Genomic DNA, 21,751 nt, shown 5'->3' on the forward strand with positions numbered 1-21,751 from the left:
GTTCTTGAATGAGTTCTTATATTCTGTTTCGCACAAGAGTCTATACAAGGAAATAATAATGATGCTTTTTCTGCTACCATTGTATCATTCTTTATACTTTGGTCTTGTGGGATTCTCCACGGGGATGCGGCTCTGCTCTCAGAGCAAACAGAGCTCCGCTAGTTTAGACCACAGTGGTGGCCCCAAAGAACAACACGAACACTGAGGACCAAAGGATTAACCGTTTAATGGACTTCCTCGACCGCGCGCGCGATCAAGCAACGCTGGGTTCATCTGAGCAGTCCGTCTCTCCGTGGACGCGTCCGATCTCTTGGCCGGTCCGATCCGCACTGTTCTCGGTACACACACAACACGCGCACTCACTCACTGTCGCTTGCGCCGCCGCCGAAGAAGATTGAGATCCGCGAGGAGGAACGGCCCCTTGCCATTGGGTACCACGGGTGGGGCGCCTTCCCCACGTTCTTTGCCGCAGAGGGCACCACTGAGAGGGCGACAGCCCCGAGAGGAGAGAGAGGAGAGCAGCGACAGGCCCAAAGTGGACTGTTTTCCACAGTCTTGAGGGTCATGGTGTGCTAAAGAGGGTGCGAAAAATGACGATTTCTCCTTGCATTAAAACATTTCTTTAAATTACACTGCCATGAGTGCTATGTACATTTTCCTTGCCTCATTTTCTTTTTCTGTGCCCTCCTTCATAGCTTTGCTCTGAAAGTTACTTTGTCGAGTACTGTCTTGTTTGTACAAGCTACCCAGATTGTGGGGCAATGGCTCTGAATTGAGTTTTCTGGTCTTCGTTAAAAAGAATGGCAAACAGTACTGTAGCAATACCTTTGCGATAGCTGTGCCAGAATAACACAGCTATCGCAAAGGTATTGCTACCTGTATAAGCTGGTCATTGTGAAGTGCGCTGCTGTGTAACACTTAACACATTTTCATCAAAACATTCGCATGCTTCTGTAATAAAGGAGTCGAATTCTGCTGCTTGCGTCCTTTTCATCATTAGCCTCTCTTGTACTGTCCTGGTGGGGAATGTTGATGCCTGCAGAAAAACAAGGTAATTTTCACTGTCTTTAGAGAGCATTATCTGAGCATAAATATCTCAATCATGCTATGAAGTCATTTACATTTCAAACTTAATGAGAGTTCTACAACGACCACTGCATTAGCCAATGATTTGCATTTGTAGAGCTCTCTTGAATAAAGGTTTTTTTTTTAAACAATATCATCTGAAAGTTTTTGAGGTGGCCTTACTTTGTGCTTTATGCATATCAGCTCAAGTCATTGTACGACCAAAGATATAAAACAAACCTTTACAGTCCATTGCGTGAGTATTGATATCTGAAACCTGAATGAATATCACATGATTTTGACAACCTGCATGCATGCATTTCAAAGCTCATGATAGGAAAAAAAGATTATGCAAATCAGTCGAGTAGGCATGAATTTAACACCATAGCTTTAACATGCCTTTTCTTTCCTGTGTACATCTAGTACATGACGTTGGTGATGCAAAATTTTGTGCCGACTTCAATAGCTCTTGCTTGTAATAAAATTTAGTTCTTTTGCTTTAGCCTGGAGGTCGGTGATCTCCTGGCATAGCTGCCGGATTACAGGGTGGGCGGGTTGTGGGGCCACGATGGGAGCTTGGGGGGATTTGAGGATGCTGGGTCTGGGGGTGGAAGAGCCGCTACAAAATCAGCCCATCTGAGCCCAGGACGTAGGGGAGGAGAGCGAGGTTGGGATATTGAGGAAGAATTCTTACTTTCCTGCTGGGGTGGCCGGCGGACGTTACCCCACGCTGTGGCGTGGAGCGGGAGTTGGCAGTGTACTAGAGTTCGTGGGAGGAAGAACGAATAGTTGGTCAGACAGTTGCACGTTGCTCGCTGGGGGGTCCTCGCGGAGCCGGAGGTTGAGGGTGCAGTGTAGGGTAGCGGCGAGGGCAAGTAGGATCCCCAGTCTTGTGCTCGGCGTTGCACAAGGACCCAGGGCATACATCACGGTGATGGCCTTTCCGGCAGCACAGTGCGCACACTTTCGTAGCTATTTGAAAGGGCAGCAGTGAGTTTCGCCACCATAAAGGTAGATGCAATAAGGAACCTGACAGCCAGAGAAAATTATCATTGCCATGTTGGAGGATCCCATGCGCCGAGCGTAGACGACCTTGTAGCCGGGTGCACGAATGTACTTCTGGAGTTCAGCTGGCGTGATGTCCAGTGGCGCATTATGAATGACTTCTTTGCAGGAGTCTGGGGCAGCGACGTAGGCAGCAATGGGGTAGGTTTTGTTATCCAAAGTGACCGACGTGATTTGGTAGAGCCTGCCTCTCAGGGGAGCAGGAGTGCTTACAATGGCCGTGTTGGTGCTGTGGCGAACACGGCATACAGCTTGGTGCTCGGCGTCGCACAAGGACCCAGGGCATACATCACGGTGATGCCCTTTCCGGCAGCACAGTGTGCACACTTCCCGTAGCGATTTGAAAGGGCAGCAATGGGTTTCGCCGCCATAAAGGTAGATGAAATAGGGGACCTGACGGCCAGAGAAAATTATCATTGCCGTGTTGGAGGATCCCATGCGCTGACCGTAGACGACCTTGTAGCCGGGTACACCAATGTACTTCTGGAGTTAAGCTGGCGTGATGTCCAGTGGCACATTATGAATAACTTCTTTGCATGAGTGGGGCAGCGACGTAGGCGGCAAAGGGGTACGTTTTGTTATCCGAAGTGACAGACGTGATTTGATGGAGCCTGTCTCTCAGTGGAGCAGAAGGAGTACTTACAATGGTCGTGTTGGTGTGCTGGCAAACACGGCATACAGCTTGAGCTTGCAATTCCATCAGCTGCAGTTCGCAAATGGCAGCGATGCCACAAGCGAAAGTGTGGTGCAAGGTGGGCGAGGTTCAAACCTTTGCGGGGTCGGAATATAACCTTATAGTCTGCCTCCGGAAGGCGAGGGAGAGTTGGTGGCCGGAGTTGGCGCTGTGGGGATGGAGGAGGGGGTACCGCTGCATCTGAAGCTCCAGAGACTGGACAGAAGTGCGATCCTACGTAGTGTGCTGTAAACCAGCCACTGTCTTCCCGACTGGCAGCATTGTGGTTGTCATTCTGCGTCGACCGGGCGAGATTATTTTCCGGCCAGTTGGGCAGCACGTCCTCGTCGGCATCGTCTACATCTGTTGCGCAGTCGTATGGTGTGTGCATCGCCGAACTGGTTGAGGCAGCAGACACCGGAGTGGCAGCCGTGTGGCTTGTAGAGATCGTTGTTGCCATCACAAAAACCGGGCAGGCAGCGATGTGTGAGATGTGGGCGCGGAGATGGCGATAGCCGCCGGGAGGAAGAGGCAGCAGCTACGGCAGCGCGGGCTGGAGCAGACGTTTTTCGGAGAATTTCAGCCTCACTTGGGGCGGCGGATCGCGGTTCGTGCAGAGACATCGGAGACGACGGAAACACGTCTGCTCTCAGTGCGCACTTAAGGTGAACTCCCGGAAATTTCGACCACCTGGGGTTCTTCATGCCCTGACACTGCACAGTGCACGGGTGCATTGCTGTTCACCTCCATCGAAAAGTGGCCGCCGACGCCGAGATTTGACTAAATTTATGAAATCCAGGAGTGAGCAATATGTGGTCCCTGCGTCTAGGCGATATACGAGGCAGGATTGCTTGCTGATAGACCAGCTATCATCAGATGCCAGACTCGTGTCTGTTTTGGAAACTTACCTGCAGTGTATGGTCCGCACTCCGGATAGTTAGCTACATCTCCTCGTCAATACGTTGCCACAGCTTGGCATGCAGATTAGTGTCTGAGTAGTCGTTGCTGGGAATATCCCACAGAGCGGGAAAATTCGATAGAAAAGAAAGTTGCTTCATCTAAACCTCGAACCGTGCAAGCATGATGGACTTTGAATGATTGAAACATCAGAGTACTCAGAAAACGAAGCGGCCATCAGGGTGGGTTGTTGACGATCATGCTTTATGTGTCGAAATTTAGCGCTTAGCCTCAGCTCGGCAGACAATTTTTGCGCTCATGTACTTCGGATCGACCAGAAGCTCGGATTGGATCTGAAAAGCTGCTTGTTGCCAGACTAAAACATTTTATTAATGCATCGAGAGTCATGGCTACAGACCTGAAGTGTAAAAAGGCCTTTTGGTCATATCATGAGTCTGCTCGTGGACTGAAGCGAAGCAGCAGAAATCAGTGACTTATAGGTTCATGTCGTGGCGGATCGCGAGAGCGCTTCGCGGTTTGGTTTGTCGTGTGAATCCACCTGAACAAACTTAGTGTTATGTACTACATACATAATGTACCATTGCACTCAATAAGTCTTGCAACGTCCACCACCTTGGTTGCAGGGTTTCCTGAAAGCAAGGTCGGGCCGCTTAAATAACACCAATTGCTACATTCAAAGTTGTTAGCTTACCACTACATGGCCATAGCTGCTCCAGATTGTGAATGATGCATACCGACGTGTGAAGCTACGATGAGAACGTGCACTCATGCTCGGTGCCTACAACTGGCTGGCTTAGCTAAGACTTTGGCCAAGCTGCCAATTACTTGAATGTAACATATTACCGCATTGTTCTGAAAAAAAAAAAGAACTTCAAATTCAATTTCATTCGTTTCACATTGAAATATATATATCATTTTTTATTCAAGCAATTTTTAACTTTTATTTATTATTATACGCTTTCAACTAGCAAAGAGTGGCCTTCTAAGAATCTGATCATTGCCATGTTGGAGGCAGTGATCATGGCAGAAGAGCATTCGAACTTACTATAGTACGTCTTCTTCTATGCATTCGAAGTGTTGGTTAACCCTTTTTGAGTTCATATATTATTTCCTAGTAACGTAGGGAAATGGTTTGGTTTTTTAAGCTCCTGAAGGCCTTAGAAATGATATGAAACAAATTTGAGGTCGATAACATAAGTAGTTTATTAGAAAAAAGTGGGACATATATGTCCCATCGGCATATTCTGTAACTTGGAAGTGGGACAACACTGTCCCATTGTCTCATGAAGACGCCATCCTAGGCTCACTTACGTGCCTATTTAGTATGAAAGGCACCAAAACAAGTGGCACAAATGGGCACTTTGCACACCCCGCACATGAACTTTGTGCGGACCTCATTTCCTGTGGTTGAGCACCACCTGCATCTTCGCCTTGTGGGCACTTTTTGTGGATTGTGGCCGCTGCCTGTGAATCTGATTTCATCACAGACTCCAACCATCTGGCCGTGCTTTCGTTCCTCCTTGTTCTTCTGGAATGGTCCAGAGCTAGCGTAGTGCCTGAATGTTTGTCCATTTATCAATTGCCGTTCAAAAACAAGCCGAAACCACAAGATTGATATGCCGTTCAACGTTACTAGACTAGCTTCAGTTGTCAAACTCTCCACGCGCGCCATTACCGGCGCTGTCTCCATTCCTTTGCACGCCACCAGATGGCGGTGCTGCTCCATCCAGCTCCACAGCAGACGCCCTGCCGCAGCCTAGAGCTCGTGCGGACTTGTAGCTTGCGCGCGTTTCACGCTCGCTGGCGTTATCCCTTGATGAATTTCTGATACCATGCAAAAGCGATATCCATCTACAGCAGGTTGGGACGCTTCCTCGCTGCTTTTTTTTTTTTAAGAATGCATCCCCGCTGCTGCTCCAGGAACCTAGCATAGAAATTCATGGGTATCGCTCAATAAATTTTAATGATGCGCGCACAGTTCCTGAAATTGCAAGGAGCACCCGACAAGACTGAGAATATTCTCTGACAGCGTTACAGCTCTCTTAGTCAAATCACCATTCATGCTTTAGGGTTCTGGTCTCGCGTGCCCTTGCGACAGAAGCAGGTTTCCAGCGGTCGTTCGCTTGTTTACCGCGATTCCAGTTCAGAGCGAATGGAGAGCTGAGAAGTCGCAGGACGATTTCTGCGTGTTGTGCCTTTGCTTAATCACGTTGATGTGGGCAGTTATGAACCAGCCAGTAAAAAATTTATCGCCACAAAAATAACAGCATAACTTTGTTGTGAAGCAACTAATGTTTTATTAAACAAAAATCAAGTAATAGAAACAACTGTGTGCCTCACATATGTAACCAAGACCAAAATTATCGCGAGACATAATCTAGGCCAAATGATCTGATCGATCTCATGAGGAAACCATTCGCACCTACAGCAACTTGGCACGTTTCCTCGCTGCCTTCGCTTCAATGCTGGCTCCCCGCCGCTGCTCCAGGAACCTAGCATAGAAATGCATGCGCGTGGCTAAATAAAATTGAATGATGCGCGCACTGAGTTCCTGATAGTGCAAGGAGCACCCAACACGACAGAGCGTATTCTCTGACAGTTCCTCTAGGATGGCCCAGAACAAGTCACCAAACACCTTGTTTGACCTTGTTTGCCGCTCTATGATACATTCAATTCCTGACAACATACACGTTAGAGCTCCAGATAGGTTCTTTAAAGCACCAGGCACAAAGGACCTAAGTTCGGTGAGAATGGCTGCATGTGGAACGGGTGGAGCATCTGATGCAGCTTCCAAAGTCGCAAGACAATCAGTGCAGCCTGTCATCTTGGAAGCCTTCTTAACAACGTAGCCACCAAGATAGTGGAGAACGGCTGTAGATGCAGAAGGGGGGCTGTCGCTGCGTTGGAGTGAGTCACTGTTGAAATCGACCGACTCCCGCAGCTTGATCTCGTCCAATACAAGGGTGCCACACCGCTCCACAGGACGTACATCTTTGAAAAAGGCCTTGATGGACTCAAGTGAAACCTCATTGTACCCATATTCACAAGGTACACCAGAAAGAATCTGGTTTAGGCGGCTGGTCGTTGGAAGGGGAAGCAGCTTCGTGTTCCGCAGAAGGTTGTAAGCTTTCGGGCTTGCGATGCGAAGTAGGAGGCAGTTCATAACCCACATTCTTGTGTATCGGACACCTCGAGGACCCTTTGCCTTCACCTGCTTCAGTGATGTCTGAAAGGCAAGTTGTTGCACTGGTGGTAGAGAGCTCAGTGCCTCCTCGATCGCAACTGATTTTTGGCTTGCAAGCTGCTTCTTTAGGTTTTCAACCTCAGCCATAAAAGAAACTCTAGCAGATGCAGCTCGTATAGCTTTCTTGTGAAGATTTTTTTATCTTTTTCTGTTTTTGCAACGCCTTTGTTTGCTTATGAAGCATTTGCATTTTCTGCTGTTCATTTTTTTTTGGGCACGGCTTGCACATCGCTTCAGAAGAGAGCACCTTGCACCTGCGTGCAAAGCTCGTACCATTCACTGCTTCTATCCCGTGACAGACATTAAGCTCGTCAACTCTGTCTATTAGCACGGCTAGGTCATTCAATGTGTGGATGCTTACGTTCTTGAAGGCCGCGACCACACGGCCGAGAGCACTTGCAGTGGCTGTATTTTCAGTACCCACCGTAACGCATTTCTCGATTTGCGGGAGCCTTTTTTGCGTTTTCAAAGTGAAGAAGACCACATATTGGCCAGTGTTGTCCTCGAGAGTAAGCGTCCGCCACAAATGCGGTAGCCGGATGCCTTCCATGTCGCTTAAAGTAACTTCCTTAAACGCTTCCAGACCGGAACATGGGTTACAAGCGATTTGCTCTTGTGCGTTTTCACATTGAACCGCACTTGAAGGTGAAAGGGTGACACCTACTGCTTGTTCAGTGTTGTGTTCTCTTCGTTTGCGTTTCTTTTCCGGCGGCTTCGACAGGTAGGAAGGGAGGTTCGGGAACACTTTCGGCACCGCGCCCTCATCAAGCGTCCATTTGCCTCGTGGTACCTCAACTGTCTGCCTGTTGATAACGTGCACATAATTCTTTAGGATGTCTTGCTCATGAAAGTGCAAATCACAAACCTTGGATTTTGCAGAAAGTTTCCGGTCCGCCCGAGGAATCGCTCTGTCCCACGCCGAGCGAAGCGTATCATTGCTGGGAGCACAAAAGAAATGACGTGCCGAACTGTTGACATCGTTCCGGTAGCCGTTCGTGCAGCCAGGAACGCAGCACGTCGGCATCGCCTGCTGTCGGTAATACACAGAGCGAAGGCTAATGCTTCACAAACGGCATGCGGGTTGAAACTCGCCGTCAAATTGCACCCACAGAACAAGACAACTCTGCACCGCGTCCCGTACTTCCCGCCAGTCCGTGGAGACGGCTACCGACGAAGTGAAGCTGTGTGCGACTGCAGCGCCACGAACTCGCGGGCGAGTGGCGGTTCCACGCGGCGCCGCGGAGTTTGACAACTGAAGCTAGTCTAGTAACGTTGGCCGTTGTTGGCGTTGTGCTGCATGAATGCATTGACAACAGAAGAATCGAAAATAAAATAAAATAGCCTATACCAGGACTTCTTGGAGCGCCTATCAGAAGTATAGGCATTTTGCTTCTGGTCAAATTTGTCCACAGCCCCCATCGACATGTTGTATGTAGTCTGCCAGAGCTTTTGGACAGGTGACAGCCACTGAACAACCATTGGCAAGCTTCCACGATACTTCCAGTTTCTGCTGGATTGTGGAAATTGGACAATAGGTGAACGTCTTTAGTGTCATGCCATTGATAGGCGGTGACCTGACCTTTAGAGCGCCACAGGTATTCACCCTTCTTCAGCTTGCTTTTGCGCTTCAATTCCTCAGGCAAGTCCTTTCTGTTAATGCGGACGGTCCCTGCAGCTAGGATGCTCCTCTCAGCGAGCGCTTCCATTAGCCGAGTGCAGGTAAAGTAGTCGAAAAATAGCTGCATTCCAGGATGTACGTTCTCTGACAGAGAAAGCACGACATGCTCACCAAGGCTCTGATTGGCAGGACTTTGTGCGTTCTTCCCCTCATACACCTCGAACTGAAGCAAATAGCCTGTCTTTGAGTCTGCCCTGCACCAGACTTTATAACCCCTCTTTATGGGCTTCATGGGAAGATACTGTTCTATACTTGATCTCCCTTTGAAAGCAACCATGCTCTCATTAATGGCCTGGTGAGATGACGACATATATTCTTCCTGATATTTCTTGTTGATTTTATCGATGAGGGGACGAAGTTTTCCAAAGCCATCTTCCCCTCTCTTCTCTTTGCTTGGGTCATTTAGCCGAAGCGAGTTCATGATGTACTGAAAGCGCTTGAAGGACATCACTTTGGAGATTTCTTCGCAGCTGAAAAGGGGGTCTCGGCTCCAGTAGTGATAGATGTTGTGTCGTGGTGTCACGCTCATCAGAAGCAGCTATCCAAAATAAGCGCAGCTCCTTTCTTGTCAGTACCACCCATTTCTTAGGGTATTTTTGCGCTCCGGCACGATTTGTGTGCTCAAATCATTTGGAACACTTCTTCATCAAAGTACAAATCAAAACAGTCTGCTGCGTGCACCAGAGGCTTTACTGAAAACTGAGGGTCCCGTGACTTTGGAATCCCAAACTGGATCTGCGATTCATTTGTAGTCCAGTTGTCACCAACTTCATTTTCTAGTACATCTACTTCGTGATCCAGGTTGACTGTTTCGCGCCTGCTTTTTCTTCTTTTCTTTGAAATTGTTGGTCGGCTTGATGGGCCGGCTTCGTTTTCATCTTCGTTGGTACTCGAATCTGGTGGTGCAAGCTGCGGCACAAACTCTTCCTCGCTACTCACAGCCTCATCCTCACTGGTTTCGGACTCATCTGGAAGGCTGACAAAGAGTTCCAGTGCCTCTTCGCGTGTTAGTGAGTCCACTGCAATTTCATACAGGCAGTTAGGCCTTAGCAATATAAGCTGATGATTTTAGAGTACCCTGGCTATAACGCAACTGTTGTGTGTCCCGCTGCTGCGATTTTCAAAACGCTGACACAAACGCATGCGCAAAACATTCCTCTGAATGGGCAGAAAAGGAAAACCTTCCCATTCATGCCGAAATCTCGTGGATCTAGTAGGACGAGCGCGAAAATTCTGAGTGCTAGAATCAAACTTTTCAACTTTACGTATCAGAGGTGCCATCTGTGAAAGTTCTTCAAAAACATCAGCAGAAATATCTTCACACATCCACATTAGATGGCAGCACAATGCTGTGGCGCTGCATTTGAATGGATTCGGCTCCTAATGCATTTTAAAGTCATAGTAAAAAGTGGGACGATTTTGTCCCGTTATGCATGTGAGATTCAAGTTCATGAATTGTGGGTGTGAGAAAACATGACCATTGTTCTCATGGTAGCCCTTTTGAATACATTCCACTCATCTTTTGACCACATCAAACTGTCCTTGTTGTGGCCCGGAGAGATTATTTTTCTGAAACAATTGCATTATGCTGGGGCAGTTGTAGCTATCCCATAGTCCTAATGATAAAAACCTCTTAGGTATATCCACCACAATGTAGATGCGCCACTAAACCTAACACAATGCAACACACAACACTACACACAAAAACTGAAACCGCACCTGAAAATGCTGGAAGAACAGGAGGTTTAGACTCGTACCGATCGGTCGAAAATGGCTGTGTACACTAGAAGTGCAGTTGTGCGAGGAGGTTGAGTAATAAGATTTCCACACTGCATCTATTTCACTGCTGAATCCCATACCACTTCTGTTGCCATAGAGAAAACAGAAGAGAACATCACAGACGGCATTATATGCACACTCACTAAGCATTCTCACACCTCTTAATGCCAGAAATGCTGTCACTCCCTTACTCGGAGACATCATAAACAATGTAACAACAGCCATTGCTCGAGAATATTACATAAAATTTTGCTAGGCCCCTAGGTCACGTGCTAGGTCACTTGGGCATTAAAGGCAATGAGAGAGCAGGCACATATGCTGCTAAAATCCGTGACAAGCAAAGAGTATAAACATACTGTACAAAGACTGTATGAAACTTGTACATTGCAGACTAAAAGAAAAATGGCAGTCTTCCTGGAATAGTGAAGTGGATAATAATCTACACTTAGTAAAACCCATTTTTGGGAGAATGGAAATCATGCCGGCGTCAGGAACGTTTCATAGAAGGGATTTTATGCAGTCTCTGCATTGGTCACACAAATGACACAATTTTTTGTTGTCAATGAAGACAAGCACCAATGCGAAAAGTGTGGAGAGGAGCTAACCACGTTTTCTCATGCACAGGTCTTGAAATGCTGAGAAAAAAATTTACCCCATTTTATAGACACATTCCTTTTCACCCAAAACTGATTCTAGGGGAAAGTGGACCTTTTGATTTGTCTTATGTTTTCAGTTTTCTGCAGGAAGCAAGTCTTACGCAAACTCTAGAATAAATGAAGTGTGCTACAAATAACAAATAAATAACCTTGTGCTGGGCACATGATGGCCCTAAGCTGCTTATGCGCCATTAAAACCAACACAGCACGACTACGCATATAGTTCTAACCTGCTTGGCCACAGCTCGCATGCTCCGTTTTACTTTCAGTGCACCTATATAGAAATTGCACAGCTTAGGCAGAATAATTTTACCAAAACAGCTTCCAAGAGCATGGATATGATTATCCATGAAGCTCACTTCTTTTTCCACTTGTCAAAATGTCTACTTTCACAGTGCTAGCAGCATCTAAGCAAAAGTCTGCTTTAGTTTGCCCTTCCTTGATATGGTCAACAGGGTCCACACCTTAAAGGCTGTACAAACACTTCACCTCGATTACCAATGGTGTGCGGCACTTGCAGTGAAAAACCCTATCTTGTCTGCATTCAAGATGGATATTCTGTCAGTATCATGAGTCTGCACTCTTCTAGTCTGGCATCTATGTGCTGCATTTTATAGGCATTGAGGGTTCCTTCCTTGACTAGAGGCCCAAGCCAATGCCATATTGGATGCGAGCACTGAAAATCTGCATAGGATGCAGTAATCTATTAATCAGAGAAGTGCATCTGACCTTAAACCAGCTTACTTCTATAAAGCAGTCAGTAATCCATACTTTATTGTGGTGGAACCACACAGCACTATATGCTCTTTTGCAGCAGCTTCAATTTCTTGTAATTATTATGATTGCTGCATGGTAACTTTTTTTCTCTTGCTTTGGAGGTTTGAACTTGCAGAGTGGTTTGTCAACTCTTATTTCATACTCTGAATTCTCTACCTCACTCTGGTTGGCCTCGTTGCACTCATTTTGATACTTATCTGCAGGAGTGAAGTATCTTACCCTTAGAGCAACCTGTAAAATGAAATTTTCAGTGTGATATTAACCCAAATCACAAACATGAAGTATGGAGCACAACCAAAACTGAATATAACATAGACAAAGTTAATGAGCTCTGTGTTGAGAGATGAGCAGCTCAATGGTTTCAGAGACAGTGCCACTAAGACTAGAAGTATAAAAAGTTTGTGCCAAAACATGACTGCTTGTTTTAATGAGGTCATAAAATATGTAATGCTTATATAAAAATTCAAGGAATATAAGCTTAGCTTAGGTTAGCCAATGTTTTAAATCAAATATAAATATAACCACAGATGTCTGATAGATCATGTAACCTTGTGTTTGGCACATGATAGCCACCGTTGCTTATGTGCCATAAAATGTCATACAACTAATCTTATCTCAATAACAATAGAAGGTCTTGAGAGTCATCCATGTTGTATGAACCACTCTGGCTGGGCTGAGAAAACAGCCAAAACAATCTCTGAAAGTTGATATTAACTCCCTAGCACATGGCACAGGTGTCCTAAATCTGATGGGGCTAAACAAATTCTCCAAAGTGTTTTGGCTTAATCTGCTCAACATCAGAAATTTAAAGCCTAATTTGGCTACATACTGCCTCTAAGCTAATGCTGGAACTGTAGTTTTAAAATGGCACCAGTTCACACTGGTTTCCAGGCTCCTTTGCCCATTTTGTCCACGATCGTAAGCCCTGAGAACAAATCAATAAAGTCCCGTAGGGACTGCTTCGCATCATCTGCTTTTTGTGGGCAAAGATCACCTAATGCAGTCTTTATAGTGCGTGATGTCGTCATTGTGAACCAGAAGCACACTCTATCAATAAGGAATGCAGTCGAGGGCCACTTTTGGCAGAAGCACTTTGAATATCAAATATCACAAAGCTGCAGCAGTGCTGTGATGCAACAGTGTGTGGGCAGATGCAACATTAATTTTTTTAATGTGATCTGGGTCCCCAAATCACGTCTTCAGATGTGGCATTAATTTTAATTTGTGCGTGCTTATCTATATATGTGCCTGCCAGACATGTCCAAAGAGACTTTCAAGAACAAGCAAAGACGTTTATAGCCCAGGAAAAATTTCAAGGCCTGCATTAGTTACTAAAGAATACGTAGAAGCATGCAATCATGTTGCAGAAGTCAGAAGCCGTATGTGCTCACACTTCCTACGTGTTCGTGACAGGGGTAATACAATCTCTTATTCCTGACGGCCGCGCGCCAACTTCGTGTCCCGTGTTTTGCACTTATTGCGGCAGAACACCGAAGGCATCCCAGGCGACAGTGACGGAACTCAATATGCACGAGGCGGCGCAGTGAATAAGTGCCCGGCGGTTATATTACTGTTTTCCAAATATTGTGTGAATGCCGCTCTTCTTTCTATAGAACAATCGGGAATGATAGAACTGTTATTCGATAGTTCAAGTGCAGAACATGCTGCCAATGCAGCAACTACCTCGCTGTTTTCTGTGATCAAAGTCGACATTCTTAGATCCCGGAGCGATCTATACTTTTGAAGGTGATCTGCAAGCGCAGAGTACAATGAGACTGGCCTCTTCGCAGTTGAACCACACTCCAGCATTTGATGATAAGAAAGTGATGGTATGGTCCACAAAAAATCTAGCAGCAGTAGCAGCAGAGTGCCTTGCCTACAATTTTTTATGCACACTTGTAACATTTATCATTTATCATCCTTGAAATTAGATGTCTGTCGTGACCCAGATTGCGTGTTCTAGGCCCAGTTGGTTGTCGGAGCAGGAACAAGGACCAGGCTGGAAACCGGACTTTGAAGTGTGATAGGAAAACTTTATGTATAAAATTTACATGGTAGCGTTTTAGTAGGAGACTGACTGGAGCAACAGGTCTCCGTTTTACTGATCTACGACACTCACTTGTCATCCGTTTTATAGGGCTGATACCTATGTTCCCCAGATGGAAAGGCAGGGCAGTTTCTGAGGGAGTGTCTCTGTCACTGCACTCTCACACACACGCACCAACACCTTTCGCGCTCATTGACACACCCTGCTGTCTTGTTCTGGCTTGAGGGTGAGGAGGTGGTCGTCTAGACGGCGTAGATGGCACCAGCCGCTTGTCTTCATGCTTGTTTGCACCTGGGCCGGCATATCGGTTCCGGCGTTGCCAGGCTGCATTCCGCGAGGCCTCTTAGCCGAAAGCTGTCCCCCTAGCTCACCACTCTCCTCCGTAGCAAGGCTCGACAATTGAACGGACCGGAATTTGGTCGCTTCCACTCCATTGTCCGTTCGTCGACTTGTTGGTGGGACCCCTAATTGCCGCTGCGTAACGAAATGTTCCCTCTGGCCAGGGTGGTTAGGGCGCTAGACTACTGTTCCCAAGGAGGCGGGATCAAATCCCGGCCTCGGCGGCCGCTTTTCGATGGAGGCGAAAAGCTAGGCGCCCGTGAGTTGTGCGATGTCAGTGCACGTTAAAGAACTTCAGGTGGTCGAAATTTACGGTGTCCTCCACTACTGTGTCTCTCATAGCCTGAGTTGCTTTGAGATGTTAAACCCCAAAACCAAACCAAAACAAGGCCCCAGTTGCAATAGCGTCTCACCGGCGCCGAGGTTGGGCGCTCATCGCCAGACGATTCCCCCGCTCTAGCTTGGGAGGGCAGCTCACCCGATCACAGAGGGGTGAGTGGCACCTGCTTCCCGTCTCGATCTTTTGTCGCCGCTCATCCGATCACAACACTGCCTGCTGGGGTGCGCCACTGGTATCTAGCAGGCAGCACGCGCCAATTAATGAATGCTGAATTGAGCATTAACTGATGATTTTCGGGTGAAATGCTAATTGTTCCCTGGCTTTTAGGTCTAGTGGCTCTACGTCTAGCAGTAAGCAAAAAGGAGATTCGTCTACACTGAGCATTCTGCATAAACATGCCTTGTAAGCTTCGTTGCTGGATCCTTAGTTCAAAGACGGGGTACCCTTTGCCAGCGGAAGCGGATATGAATATGCCACATTTGCTTATTGCATCCTTAGACTCGCCCGCTAGAAGGGTCTCGGCCAGGAGAGTATGACCGAGCTGGAGGGCTTAGAAAGCGGTTTGATAGGATCTACCTCTAAGGCACGTTTTTAGAGAACTAAAAAGCCATTTTTGCCTGTAACAGATTTTTTATAAGTGGGCTCACCTTCATCACTATGAACTGTCACTACATCATCATAAAATTGAAAAGAACCAATTCATACAACTGCCTCCAAAATTTGGCAATCATTATATTTAATACATGCTTGTTATGCGTACCTTGCATTTTTGGTTTGGGATTATGTATTAATGCTTTTTAAGTAAAGTAATCCTGACAATAATGTACCTCAGGCTATAGATTAGGAACTTCTGCCCGGCTTTGTGGCACTTGCAGTGCTCGGTGAAACTGGTGTCATCCTCCATGCTTTGGTTGTCATAACTTGTGGAGGGAACTGCAGCGTCGGGCCCTTCTACACCTTGATGGGCAATCATCAGCATGAGGAACTCCAGTGGAGGACACTTTTCCCCGAGTGCAGGATAGCCGAGTTGGCGACTGTCCTCTGGTGTCAACTCTGGGGAGTTCGAAAGCAGCCCCCCCCCCCCCCCCCCCCCCAAGGCCTTTTGCACAGCTTTATGGTGTTTGCAGAAGGCCCTTTGGCTCCCTTTCCAGCAGGTACAAAAACCGAGGTCAGCAATGACCTCATATATTGCCAGCTGCTTCGTGCACACTGAACAAATTTCCACCCAGGTGAGTGACAGACTGGCGGTCGGGCAGCCTCTGCAGTGTCTTTTCAAACATGAGCCGATGTGATGGCTCGCGGTGCTGGGCATGCCGCAGTAGTCTAGTTTCCAAGTACTGCTCCAAGGTCGTTGCAATTGTTTCCGTCGCAACAACTGGATTGAAGGCCTTGCTTCGGCCAAGCACCACATCCTTGAGTATTCAAATTGAAGATTCGCTGTAGTTGTTAGTGTTGTGCCCTCTAGTTGTCAGTCCGGTGCAGTGCGGAAGGACTCACTCTTCCTCGCACTTCGAAAAGGCCTCGCCCTTTTGGTGTATAAAGGGTAGGCAAGGGACTGAAGGAAGTCCTTTGCTATTCATCATCAGCATCATTTATTCATCATTTATTATTTCTTTAAAGATCCCTATCAGGGACATTACATAAGGGGGGGAGACAACGGTGAGAAAGTGTCATACATTGGCATAAAAACAATGGAAAAGAATAATTGACGAGAGATTTCAACATTGAAATTTTGAACAGATTATTATTGAGTTTTAGTAGGATTGTGCTAGAAAGTCTCCGTGTTGTAGCTAATTTTATCCTTATCAACTCTTCATAACTGGAAGTGCCCGGGTGACAGCTCTTTCACACTTCACCTTCCACCATTCTATTTTTCATTTTCATCTGCCCTACCCTCCTTAAATTTAGGTCTCCTTCCATTGTGCATTGTGATTTTTTGAAGTTTCTTCTCTAGAGGAGTGTCCATTCAAGTTGCTACCTTCTTGAAGGTGATCATGTGTTGTCTGTCTGCAGTGTCAGCTACTGGTATTCATCTAGATTTGAGCAGCCATTCATTTTTTAGCACTTTTAGAGTGGCAAATATTGGTAGGAACTGCTCACTGTCGCTTCCAGATTTTTTAAATACAACTATGTTACATGAGGATACATAGAATTCTTTCAGGTTTCCAATTTACTCCTGACCATGTACAATTGATAGATCAATTTTCTTGTTTTGCTTTTTCATTTCTGCATCATGCTACCTACTCTTTCTATAGCTGCTGAGGCTCTAGTAATTTGAAAAATGAAAAAACTATCGTTGCTATACCTTTTGGAAGGCTGCCATCAACTTCTGCCCGCCTTCTTTTGGCACTTTGCTGCGTACAAATGTGAGCCAGCACCACTCATTTTGCAGCGTGTGAAAGTGGTAGAAAAACTGCTTAGCTCCTGGCCATGTCTTGCGCAAGGCGTCCTCAACCCTTGAATTATCCGTCATGAAGGCCATACAAGCCTGCAATCAGAACGCCCATACATTACAAATGCATTTGGATATAATCAGTCATGACTTCAAAGGACTGATTCTGGTGCTGGGGTGAAAAATAGGGGAGTCGGTATATTGGTAAAGCAGTACTCACTGAAGTTTATTGCAACTGCAAAACTAAGGATACATGTTCATATTACGCACTATATAAAATACACACTGTCCAACACTATGTCATACAATGATATACAAGTTGCAGGTCCATCCTACACTATGACCATTGCACTAATGCCAAGTTACAAAGCACACATCATGCATGTGTTAAGACTTCAACATCCGTCCCCAAAAAAGGGAGGGGGGGGGACGTTCAGAAGAAACACCACACGACACTTGATGACACTCAATAGAGCAGTGCCGGCGGCATGGCGAGACCATCCGGACGAACAACAAATAAATGTGTATGCCAGATTTCACAGTGCTAAATACATTGCGCGTGCCGGTTGCCTGCGTGCTTCCGCCAGGCAGCGGCGACACCACAAAATAGACATGACACAACACACAAACAGACATGCAAACACTCGGCGCGGGCGACAAACGCCTGGCCCATAGTGTACAGAAAACACGTCTCACGAGGCGCCACATGACTCACGCCGCAGTTGAGATTTGGCGTTACGACGCCCCATCAAGCCAGATGCTGACGCGTGGGCAGAACCCCTCAGTGCCGTCGCCACTCAAAGTCTGACCTCGGGGGGCAGGTGGCTGACTGCCCAAGGCCTCCATCTATTTGAGGTGTGCCGCTGATCGTCCAGGCTGAATCGCAAGCTGGCGACCATCTCGCTAACTACTGTTGGTGGAACCGCATCTATGTCCACCTCGGGTAGGTCGGGCCCCCCAACACCACTTCACTCAGTAGAGAGGTCATCTTTTGATGCACATTGAAGCAACACAGCCTGCATGCAGCGCAGTGTTAGGATGATGAAGTCGGCATTAGAAATTCCGAGGTCTCGGAAGTCCATCAACGCTGGCTTTTGCCCAGCATCCTTCAAAGTTGATCGTTGCAGTGGCAATGACTACTGGTTCAGTAGATACCTGTCTCAGGAGGTCTTGGTTAGAGTACTTTGTTTTCTTGGCGTGATGGGTATCCGACAGCGCTACTGTTTGGCTCACCACCTGGACGTCCAGGATCACGACCTGGCTCTCCCTTTTAAGGACCAGGTCTGGTTTCTGAGGTCCGAGGTCTGTTTGGAACACCGGTTCCACCCGAACATTCCAGCCAACGGCCTGCAACCGTTTCACCAGGTAATTCACCATGAGATCATGGCGGTGGATTCTGGCACTGTTCGTTCTGGGGCAGATTTGCAAGATGTGGCCGAGGTACTCTGGGGCATTACCCTTTTTCCTCTTCTCGGCCTCTTTTCGTTCTTACTCGGCATGGGAGCACATTCAGGCAAAGCTTCATGATGTTGACGAATTCTTTTCCTGCCAGTAGTGAGGTCCCTTTGGCCGACCACTTCATGGCCGCCGGCATATTCTTCGTCTCCCGGAGGCCGAATCCATCCGTTCTCCTGTGCAGCTCCCTCGCCTGAAATCTGCTGCAACGCGATAGAATGGGTGTGGCTTTCGGCCTGTGGGCCACTCTGTCGATCCGCGGTGAAAGCTCGACTAGCTGTGCTCATTAATTAGTAAGAGCGATCTCGCCCCAGGTACCAATCACTATCTAGCAGTGTTGTAACTTAACCATGAGGACTCGAGCCACTGTGTTCATGCAAGGCAGCCCGAGCCCTCCTCTGCTAGTTTGTAGGTTGCAGGAGGTGGCGCGCGATAAGAGCCGTCCCACCATCCCACACAAACGTGCCTATCAAAGACGCGAGACGGCTAGCCGTGCGGTGCAGCAGGATGGCCACTCGTGCCACATAAAATGTGAATGCGCATGCCCGAGATTTTAGTAACGCGACCCTGGAGTTAGCGACAGCTCGAAGCACACGGAGTCAGCGAGCATTCGAGTCGTGCGTGAAACTACTTCGTCCCTTGTGCGAGCCGATACTCTGCTTGGTTCAAATAGTACTCCCAGTACGCAGACCGCGTCCACAAAGGGGACCTCGGCTGGCAATTAACCCTGGAATGATTCAAATCTGAGCGTGAGGATTTCCTGACACTGTGGTGCATGGTTCATTCCGCTATTATGAATCTTGTTATAGCGCTTAATGTTTTGTGAAGCGCATTCTTTGTTGGTACGTGTCATTCTTAGAATAGGGGGGGGGGGTTCTCTCTGCCAAGCTCCTTATGCTATAAGTTCCCAGTAAATTTTGTTCTGATGCCTGTGCTATTATGATCAATTGCCTATCACTGATTTAGCCACTTTCTTTTTAATTCTGTCGATTTGCATTTGATTTGCAATATTTTGTTATATGTGACGAAAGTTTGTCAGAATTACTAGAGAAACAAGATGTTGCTGTTCTCGATGTGCCAATAAAAGGCAGGTGCTGATGTTGCGTGCACTGATGGCTAATAACCTCACTTGAGTTTTTCTTAGAATCTCATTGTCCAGCAATTATGTTCAAAAATGCTGCAGAAAACCCCTTCAAGGTAGTCTGTGTTGCTTTGGCTTTTCACAGTCCTATAGCATCTTCCTAAAGAGCAGCTGCATCACTTTTCGAGAATTTTGCAATATATAAGGATTGAAATCTACATAGGCTGTAGGGAATGCATGCAAATTATTTTTGCGCTAGCATTCAAACCAAGGGCGTATTCGGCGATTAAACCTCGAGCTTCTCCTAACAGCATTTAAGTTCTACGGAAAAGCTCGGTCATGACGTCACGAACGGTACTAGTTCTGATGCTCGTTGCCTTCGCGCACGTCCTGCCGTGCCTTTTTTGACGGTGCCAATCAACATTTTTAGGGCTTTGTTTTCGGCAGCCTTGTTTTTGTTTCTTCAAACCAAGTGTGCCTATGAAGTAAACAAACCGGTACCGTCAATGACGTCATCATGCATCCCCCCATCCGTCGCTGTGCAGTACGGTGAAGCCCGATAGCCATCGCGGTTTTAATCGCTAATTGCTCCATTGTTTCAAATGCTAGCACTAAGATATTTTGCATGCTTCAACTGCAAGCTATATATAATCATTCAACCACTGAAAACTGACCGAAATCTAAAACCGATGCAGCTTTCCTTAAATAAGGTGTGCATTATTTTTTATCACACCCACAGCTTTCCATGACGATGACACAAAATGCTGTAATGCTTCTGTGCCTTTAAGTGCATTGATAATTATCAGCTATAGGAAATGAGCTATGGATGTTTACAGCAAACTCGCTTCTTCAGCAAATTAAGCACTTTTGGCAGAGATTCGTTGCTATGTATTGAAGCTTTATACTAATCAGAATTGCTTGTTGCAAACAGTCATACAAAACCTGCAGATTTTTTACCTAGGGGGTTTCACTGTCGGCTCTGTTTCTCTGACTCGAACCTCTTTATTTAGCTTATTGCAAGTTGCTTTTTTTTTTACAGTCCTTTGCATTACTTTCTTTGATATTTAGAGCCCCTTAATAGTGTCTGAAGAATGTTACACCTAGGTGGTGAGGTGTTATTTCCGGAACACACAGCTTTAAATAAATTTTTGAAAGTACAGTCGACGACCGATTTTTCGGACGCCCAATTTTTTTGGACATGCTTGATTATTCGGACTTTTTCCCGGCCCCAGAACATACCTTATAGGGAACCAAAGCTGGAGTTTGCTCCGCGACGCCAGCGCTCGGTTTCCAGCGGAGCGGAGAGGAACTACAAAACCTACGCGCATCCGCGCCCGCGCTGCGCGCGGCTGTCTGCGGAGTCTGTGCAGCCCGCTCGCTCGGGAGCACGTGCTACAGGCAGCCGCACGTGCTCGCGGAGCGGGAGGAGAGTGAGGACGAGGGGGGATGGTCGTGCGTCTGTGCGTGCAAAGCCGCTCTTTGCCAGTGGTGTTTCTTATTTTTGCTTTTTTCTGTGCCCCGGCTGACATAGAGGCTGGCTGGAGTCACGCTTTTTATCGGTGCTTTCGAAAGTGAGAAATTATGATTAATTGATCGCCGCGGACATTGTTTTCAAAGAGCGCTTGTTGGCAGGCTCAGACAAAAAAAAAAACGAACGCTAATTCGGTACTCCAAGGCAGAGGCAAGCGACAGGTATTTTGAAGGACTTGAGGCGGCATCTCTTGATGTCTCTTCCCTGTTGTTCAGAGAATGAAGGGTCCAGCCTTCTCGTTGAGAATTGATACGCGTGTACACAGCGACGAGTGCTCTGGGCACTGGTTGGGGAGCTTCCTTTCCATTTGTGACTGCTCACTTGAAAGGGGCCTATTCAACTCTTTGGGGACAGACGTTTTAGGCGATGCTGCCGGCGCCGTGGTGCCTGCTTTCGACGCGTTTAGGACGCGTTCCCTAGAAAGGCACAAAGCATGCCGCCTTACCCTTTGTTTCCTGCTGACAGCGGTCAGGGGGAGTTCGCTGCTGTGGCGCTGCCATCCGAAATCAATGACTTATCTACCTTTAACGATGAAAGGTTTCTTAACGACCTGGATCACTGACGAGAAGCCGAGGCATGTCATTCTTTCGGCAGTTTCCTCTCTCCGTGAGACGAAGAGCGAGGAAATGCCTGACGACTTTTCATGCAGGCGGGAACATCTCTCCAAGTAAACCTTTGTTTTCTTAATTCCACAGCTACGCTGTGCAATCC

General features: G+C 47.1%; 1 pseudogene; it reads right to left on the bottom strand.

Annotated features, from left to right (window-relative positions):
- Positions 1-363: 363 nt before the first annotated feature.
- Positions 364-21,751, bottom strand: part of LOC146188972 (uncharacterized) — a 31,629-nt pseudogene continuing 10,241 nt past the window's right edge.

The sequence above is a fragment of the Amblyomma maculatum genome, chromosome 5, assembly GCF_055883805.1.
Source record: "Amblyomma maculatum isolate TAMU_Amacu chromosome 5, ASM5588380v1, whole genome shotgun sequence".
NCBI lineage: Eukaryota > Metazoa > Arthropoda > Arachnida > Ixodida > Ixodidae > Amblyomma > Amblyomma maculatum.